This window comes from Berghia stephanieae, chromosome 8 (assembly GCF_034508935.2).
Source record: "Berghia stephanieae isolate SIO BIC M18660-M18661 chromosome 8, UCSD_Bste_1.3, whole genome shotgun sequence".
Classification (NCBI taxonomy): domain Eukaryota; kingdom Metazoa; phylum Mollusca; class Gastropoda; order Nudibranchia; family Aeolidiidae; genus Berghia; species Berghia stephanieae.
The window spans coordinates 20,222,864-20,231,261 of record NC_088367.1 but is presented as its reverse complement, the minus strand read 5'-3'; the positions used below and the strand labels follow the sequence as shown (position 1 = coordinate 20,231,261).

Below are 8,398 nucleotides of genomic sequence, written 5' to 3'. Positions count from 1 at the left end.
TTATTATTATTATTATTATTATCATCATTATTATTATTATATTATTATTATTATTATTATTATTATTACTCTTATAACATTACCATTATTATTTTTGTCATTATAAAGAAGAAGAGGCGATGTGGTCTTGTGGTATGACACTCGCTTTCGGATCAGAAGGTCCTGGGTTCGAACCTCGCTCGGCACATATTTGAGTCCTTGGAAAATGCTCTTTATTCACATTCTCTCACCATACACAGGTGTAAAATGAGTACCTGGCCGTCAGCAGCCTTGTCTCTTTCGAAAAATACTTGTAATATCGTCTAACAGGCGTCCTGTCTCGTTCTACATGTTATATGTTGTTTTGGCCAGGACCCATTGTAAAGGGCTTTGAGCACGTTTGATGGATATTGCTCTATATAAAAAGCTCAATTTTTAAAAAGAAAAAAAAAGAAGAAGAAGAAGAAGAAGAAGAAGAAGAAGAAGAAGACAGCGACGACGATGACGACGACGACGATGATGATGATGATGACAACGACGACCAAAAAGACATAACCCTAAAACTTCCTATACTTACGGTTTCTTTTTTTTTTTTTGAGAGTGCAACATTCCGTTTGGCAGAAACAAAAACAAAATTGCTTTTAGACCACTTAGACAATATATCCAACCATTGGGACTCACCCATTCACACTACTCTTGGGGACATTATGTTATAAACGGAATAGAAAAGAACCGTCATCTCAGAGAGAAATATTGCTTATTATGTACCATGTCTTATAAATTGCGTGAACCTTAAAAGCGACACATTTTAAAGCCTCATTGTTCACTAGATGTGAGAATGGATGTTTTTGTTTTCTTGTATGTAAAATATTCAACATTTTGTGAGAAATTGGAAAGGATGTTTAAATTGTTTGATTGATTTTGGTGTCCTATTCTATATCTTATCTTATTCAACTTTCACAGCATCTTTTGCATCTATTTGTGCGGCTATGTGGTCTAGTGGTATGACACTCGCTTTCGGATCGGACGGGTTCGAGTCCCGCTTGGCGCATAGTTGAGTCCTTGGAAAAGGCTCTTTCCTCACATTCTCTCATCGTACTCAGGTGTAAAATGAGTACCTGGTCGTTAACAGCATTGTCTCTGTCCGAAATTGTAAATATTGATAGCAGGTGTCGTGTCCCGTCTTATAAGTTAAGTGTTGCTGTTAGCCAATTAGCCCTTGTAAAGCGCTTTGAGCACGTTTAGTGGACATTGCAAACAAAAAGTAATAAGAATTGTGATGAAAATAAAAGTCATCCATACATCCCTAACTAATCTGTTAATTATGGAGAGTTATTCTAAATGTTTTATTATTTTTCTTCTCTCTTCCCACAACGCAACGCAAGTTCGTCTTGCAGCGATTGAGAACATTTCCAGATTTCCAAAAGGCAGAAGGGCAATAATATTGTAATTATTACGCCAAACACAATGCGAATAACAATCCGTTCAGATTTGTAATCTATACCTATTATCAGAGATATTTTTAAAAGAATGTCATCCCACAGCGGTAGTTTTTTCCCCAATTTTCAAAAAAAAAAATTATATTAACCCTCAAGAAAAAAAAAGAATTGAGCTTTTATACAGCGCAATATCCACTGAACGTCCTCAGAGTAATTAACAAGGGATCCCTGGTCAACAGCAACATTTAACATGTAGGACGGGGCATGATGCTTGTTAGGCGATATTACAATTTTTCGAACAAAGTTAACCCTGTTAACGGCCAGGTACTCATTTTACACCTGAGTACGGTGAGAGAATGTGAGTAAAGAGCCTTCTCCGAGGACTCAACTATGCACCGAGCGAGGCTCGAACCCAGGACCTTCCGATCCGAAAGCGAGTGGCATACCACTAGACCACATAGCCGCACATAGCCCTTAACTGCCTTACTCTGGAAAGTCACGTTCGGAGAACTTGTTCTTCAAATATCGATCGATTTAAATGACCCTCATCTTGGCAAAAAAAACTCTCAAACCTTGGACCTCATGACCTCCATAGTACGCTATTTAACTGGTTAAGCCAAAAGTCGAATCCCGATCTAAACTTGAGATCAAACCTCTCCAATGAAGATCACACTCAAGGACGTGAAAAGAGAAATTTGTTATTGCTCGTTTCACGCAAGAGTTGACTTAAAGGTTGTTGATAATAATAGTGTTAATGTATTGGAGATTGGCATAATTGAGTCTTATGGTCCATTTAGACGTACTGACTGAACACTGTCACGACATCAGATAATTTCTTCGTTTACACGCAAAGTTTTCATGAGTTGTTGTCTCTTCGTCTAGTTTCTGGATATCCGCGTCCGGTCGTGGAGGAATTAACTGAACATCTAAATGGAACCTGAGACCAAAATACTCGTATATTAGTGGTGACAATGGCTTACATTCTTTTCTTAGATCGATTGAATGACCACGAGTTTGAATCTATCTCAAAGAAAAAGCAATAATGGTAGTACCTTTTCTTTACTCAGAGGCTAAATAGTTTGCTCAAATGCTCAATGTTTTAAAAACTACAGCATTTTTACACACACACACACACACACACACATATATATATATATATATATATATATATATAATATATATATATATATATATATATATATATATATATATATATATACTAGTAAAAAGCCCGCAATTTCGCGGGAAAAGAACTATTTTCATTCGATATTGCCTGAATCATTTTCTTGATTATCTTGATTACGATTAGATGCACACTTTAGTCGATGTTCTTGTCGGTGCCATGCTTTATTCGGCATGATTTTAGTTTATCAGTCAGTAGATATCAATATCAATATGTCACAAGTCTTTACCACGCTTGACTTGGGAGGCATTCTGAAAGCTCTTACAAAGGGAAACAACTTAAATAATATTCCCTAAACTAACCCCAAGAAAAAGTAAAAACTAGAGTACCTTTAACTAACCCTAATAGGAAAATAAACATCCTAGCATTATGACTAACCCTAATAGAAAAAAAAACCCTCGGACTGCTTTGCACTACCTTTCAATACTTCACAAATTAAAATGGCGGCCGAGAATCAAAACAAAGGTCAAATTAGGAAATTTTTAACTTTCACAAAGCAATCAAGGTTTGTTCTAGAGTTTTAAAAATGCTTCTATATGATGACAAATTGAATAAATAAACGCCTGACAAAAGATCAAGGGTGAAAATACAAATTGAAAGAATACTGGGGATGTAGGAGCTTTCGGAATATCTTCCCTTTACCTAACTTATGTGAGGTCAAATGAAAATCTGAAGCAGACGCGAATAATATCAAGTTTGTTCGGGCTAGAAGCTAGACAGATACAATTGACAGTTTGCCGACAACGTTTAACTAAATTATATTTCCCAGGGCAATAATTATCACATCGATGGCATAAAAACGACCGTAATATCAGCAGTAATATTAGTAGACGTTGTTAATCGGTGAAACTTGTTTAAAATTTGTGTAAATCCGAATACCTTCATGTGATCAAGTGAATAATATCACTATGAATGCCACGATTTGCTGAAAAAGGCCAACACACACACACATGTATACACCACACACAACACACACACACAATCACACACACGCACACACACAAACATGCACGCAATTAGGACATACTCTTACATAACAACACTGATCACCGCTAAATCAACAACACAACGGAAGTAATAATAATACTTGATGTCATAAATAGATGACGCAAACTGACAACTTTTTACGGTGTCAAAATTAGTTGAATTTGAGAGTCTTAGTGTGGTCGGTACATATTTCATGATATCTGTTTGACTCAACGAACTTTCAAACTGACTTTAAATTATAAAAGGAAATCAAGTTATCTGTTTATCTATCTGTAAAAAATACATTTCTAATTGACAAATCTTTCAGTAGAGTTGTGCGCCGTATCATTTTTTTTATTGACTCAAATAAGCACAATGTTCTCCACAATGCTATATTTTTTAAAGAAAGGATATATATATATATATATATATATATATATATATATATATATATATATATATATATATATATATATATATATATATATATATATATATATATATATATATATATATTATATATGTACACATAAAAGTCAGTGTTAAAAAATGATCAAATCATATACATAGACAAAACAAATGACATTTTCAGATGTCAGTTTAAAAGAATAACAATACACTAATCTTCGCGAAGTCCCAGGTTTGAAAGTTTTACCAAGATGAGGGTCATTTAATTGACACTGACTAAAAAATGACGTCAAAAGACAAGTCTTTGGCCACAAAAGACAACAAATCGTGAGTGGTATTCAACAGTTCAACCAATGGAATCACTTGTTTCCTTGAGCTCTACTAACGATAACTTACTAGACGCTACAAAAACCTTTAAAAAATGACGTCAGACTATAATTCTTAGTGGTTCTAGTGTCAGGCTGTAGCCATCATTAACATATAGCCTGACACTAGAACCCTCTCGGACTTATAGTTTGACGTCATTTTTTTAGTTTTGTGCGCAAGGAAACAAGTGATTCCATTGATGGGACTATTGAATACAACTCACGATTTGTTTTCTTTTGCGGCCAAAGCCTTGTCGTTTGACGTCATTTTTTGGTCAGTGCCAAGCATTAAGTTAACGAAGGCTACAGTCAGGCTCAAAGTTAACGATGGCAACGATTTACCGCTATGTGGGCATGTGATATGACACTCGCCTTCTGATTGGAAGGAGCGGGGTTCGAATCCCGCTCTGAGCGACGAACAGGTGAATCCTTGGAAAAGGCTCTTTACTCACATTTCACACCTTACTCAACTGTAAAATGGGTACGGCAGCTAACTGGTAAATTCTAAAATCACTCTTTAGGGTCCTATTTTTTTTCCTCAGAAAAGTGAGTGGAGCAGGCACTTATGATAATAATAACAAGAAATGAAGTGAGTAAGAAAGTGCCAGAAGACAACAGAAAATAAAAACTTCGCGGCGGCGACGGGGGCTCGAACCCCGGATCTTTCTGGCCGTTAACAGCGTTGTTTCTGGCGGAAAATTTGAAATATCGCGTTACAGATGTCATGTTTTTGCTGTTGGCCAGGGACCCGTTGAATAGCGCTTTGAGCACGTTAAGAGGATATCGCGCTATATAAAAGCTTCGGTTGTTTGTTTTTTTTAATAAAGCCACGTTCAACTCAAAGTTGAGAAATGTTGGAAGTAAATACAATAAAATGTGATCGGAGTAAAAAAATTTAAACTTTAATCACTTTAAGCGGCACCATAACTATTAGGATCATTTCTTGAAAACAGTGACTGGAATGCTTAATAGAGTAAATAAATAAATAAATAAATAAATAAATAAATAAATAATAGGTAATTGTTGGAGTTGTTGATTTTATTTTGTTTGCTGTTGGAGTTGTGTTTTTTTTTTTTTTTTTGGTTTTTTTTTTCGAGGGGGGTATTTTGTTTCGCTCTGTTTTTGTTTTTTGTTTTGTTTTGTTTTTAGTTACAAATCAGATTATATTTGTTATTAGGTTGTATACTCACACACACACACACACACACAACACACACATATATATATATATATATATATATATATATATATATATATATATAATATATATATATATATATATACCAATAACTCTCATACGCGCTCACACAAAACATTTAATAGTAGACTTACCTTTGTTCAAATTACGAGACCCAGTAGTGAAAATCAAACTGATGCGAATTACTTGTTTTCTTTCGTTGAAAGATCTAACATGAAATATTATCTTCTTTTTTCATAGGACAACCCAAAATATTGAACTTTTACCATGCGCTTTCACAGAATTCCGTTAGAAAAAAAAATTAGTTCATTTCAACCGATGTCAGTACTTGACTCACCCTGCTAGGAATCTAAACGTATTTTGATTTAATATCAAAGTCAAAACACCTGATGAAAAAATGTCCAAATTTTGAATAAATTTATTTTTGAGAATATTATCAATATTTCTAATTTTCAGATGAAAGTTTGCACTAAAGAAACGAAAATCTTTAAATGTACGTAAAGTTTTATTATTTTAAGATTTTAACTTACATTACATTAACAGTTGCGACAAGATTAATTGGTTACATATAATATAAACCTACTGCAATAATGGGTAAAAATCGGGGAAAAAGTAGTGACGTCAAATCTTCTACTTTTCAAGTTCCAAAATTCTTGGAAGTGTGAATAAAACCATTCTTTTGATGAACTAATACTGAAAAAGTTACATATTGAGTCATAAGGTGGAATAATTATTTTAGTAGCAGATTCTAAGAATTACACGAAGTAAAGAGCGAGGATGGGTGATATTTATTGTCGACCAGCATACATTTAGACTAGAATAATCCTCACTCTGAAACTAGAAGTTCATTTACACAAGGTATGTATTCAGTCCTATAGAAGAGTGGTTTTCCACTTCCAATGAGATTGGAACCTGTTTTTTTTTTTTTTACATCAATCACACTTTTGTTCCCTGCAATGAAAAATAACAATCTAAAAACTGAAAATATGTATAATAAATCCTCACAGCTATATTTCCACGAGATAATTTATAACATACACACTATTTACGATGACAACTAAGCAGTTTTTGCTATTACATCTGCTACCTTGTAAATTGCCTCAACAATTCCTTTTTACTCGATTAACTGCCGTACTCTAGAAAGACTAGAATTTAAAAAAATTGGACAGAAAACTCGGTGTTCAAAAATCGATCAATTTAAATAACCCTTATATTGTGAGAGAAAAAAACTTTCAAACCTGGGACCTCGCGAAGTCCCATGTTTGAGAGTTTTTGCCAAGTTGAGGGTCATTTAAATCGATCGATATTTGAAGGACGAGTTTTCTGTCCAAATTTTTATATACATGTCTTTCTAGAGTACGGGAGTAAACAGGTTAATGGTTGTTGTGAGAGTGAGTGGCAATTATAATGGTGAACAATGATATAATAATAATAATATTTACTCGAACCAGAATACTAGTAATATTATTGCCGATCGGTTGGCATAATATCATAAACACTTAACTGTTTAGTATAAGTAAGACTATAGATAGTTATTACTTTATTCTCGTGTCATCGGTATCGCACCTGCGAAGCGGCTCACTCTCTACTACTTTACTGCTCACGAAGACGCGGTTCTTGTATAGTTACATCTACTTACAGGACGAGGAGTCGCTGTGGGCGGGCGTCTTGTGTTTCCTCTAACGTTGATGTAAAAATACTCCTCCCTCCCTTCGGGTTCACGGAAACAGTCGATGATTACCGAAGTGTCTTGCTCGGTGCTTTTACTACTCACGACTCACTACAGTTACTGAGGTGGTGAAGTGATTATGTCCTTTTATATATGTGTGTAGGTGTTCTGATCTCTTCCCCCCCCCCCCCTCTCTCTCTCTCTCTCTCTCTCTCTCTCTCTCTCTCTCTCTCTCTCTCTCTCTCTCTCTCTCTCTCTCTCTCTCTTCTTATCTCGGTCTGCTTTTGTTTATAGTGTGTGTTAAGTTGATCATTATTGCCAGCTATCAACATAAAAATGGCGGTCATATCTAGTCCCCCACCCAATTCCCTGCATTGCATGTTATTACGGATAATGGTGATGGTGGGGTTGGGAATTGTGGTTGTATAGACGATGGTGATGATGATGATAATGATGATGATGATGATGATGATGATGATGATGATGATGATGATGATGAGGATGATGATGATGATGATGATGATGGTGATAATGATGATGATGATGATGATGATGATGATGATGATGATGATGATGATGATGATGGTGATAATGATGATGATGATGATCATAATCATGATTATGATGATGATGACAACGACGACGAAGACGATGGCGATGACGATAATGATGATAACGATGACGATCATCTTTAATTTTGATGATGATTATGATGATACTGATGACGACGGTGCTCGTGATGACGATGATGATGATAATAACAGCAGTGGTGTTAAGAATTGGTGTTGATTGTGACTTTTGTCTCAGGTTTAAATATCAATTTCAACAAGTCGAAAGCCATTATATATATATATATATATATATATATATATATATATATATATATATATATATATTATATATATATATGTGTATATATATATATATATATATATATATATATATATTATATATATATATATATGCACACGGCATCCGCCCACAGTCAGAGGGCATCCACACATTATCATGTTTCAATCAGAATAACTAATTGTGTCATGAGAAAATATACAATTACCGGAGAAACATATTTACTTCAAAACTCAATAATTCAAAATGACGACGACGTGTAAAAAGGTTTAAAACCTGAAACTTCTTCGAGGTCTCAAGTTAAAGATTTTGTCACGAGTCGAGGATCATCTTAATGAACTG

The 8,398-nt window shown here is 34.6% G+C and overlaps 1 protein-coding gene across 18 annotated transcripts in view; it reads right to left on the bottom strand.

Annotated features, from left to right (window-relative positions):
• LOC144978325 (uncharacterized) overlaps positions 1 to 7,342 on the bottom strand; it is a 165,986-nt gene extending 158,644 nt beyond the window's left edge. For 2 of the 18 annotated variants that reach the window (XM_078924200.1, XM_078924207.1), the window contains exons 1-2: positions 7,078 to 7,208; positions 5,673 to 5,924 (exon numbers count right to left, since the gene is read on the bottom strand). The gene's annotated coding sequence lies outside the window, so the exon portion shown is untranslated. The other 16 variants (XM_078924206.1, XM_078924218.1, XM_078924211.1 and 13 more) reach the window with 15 other exon arrangements.
• Positions 7,343 to 8,398: the final 1,056 nt, after the last annotated feature.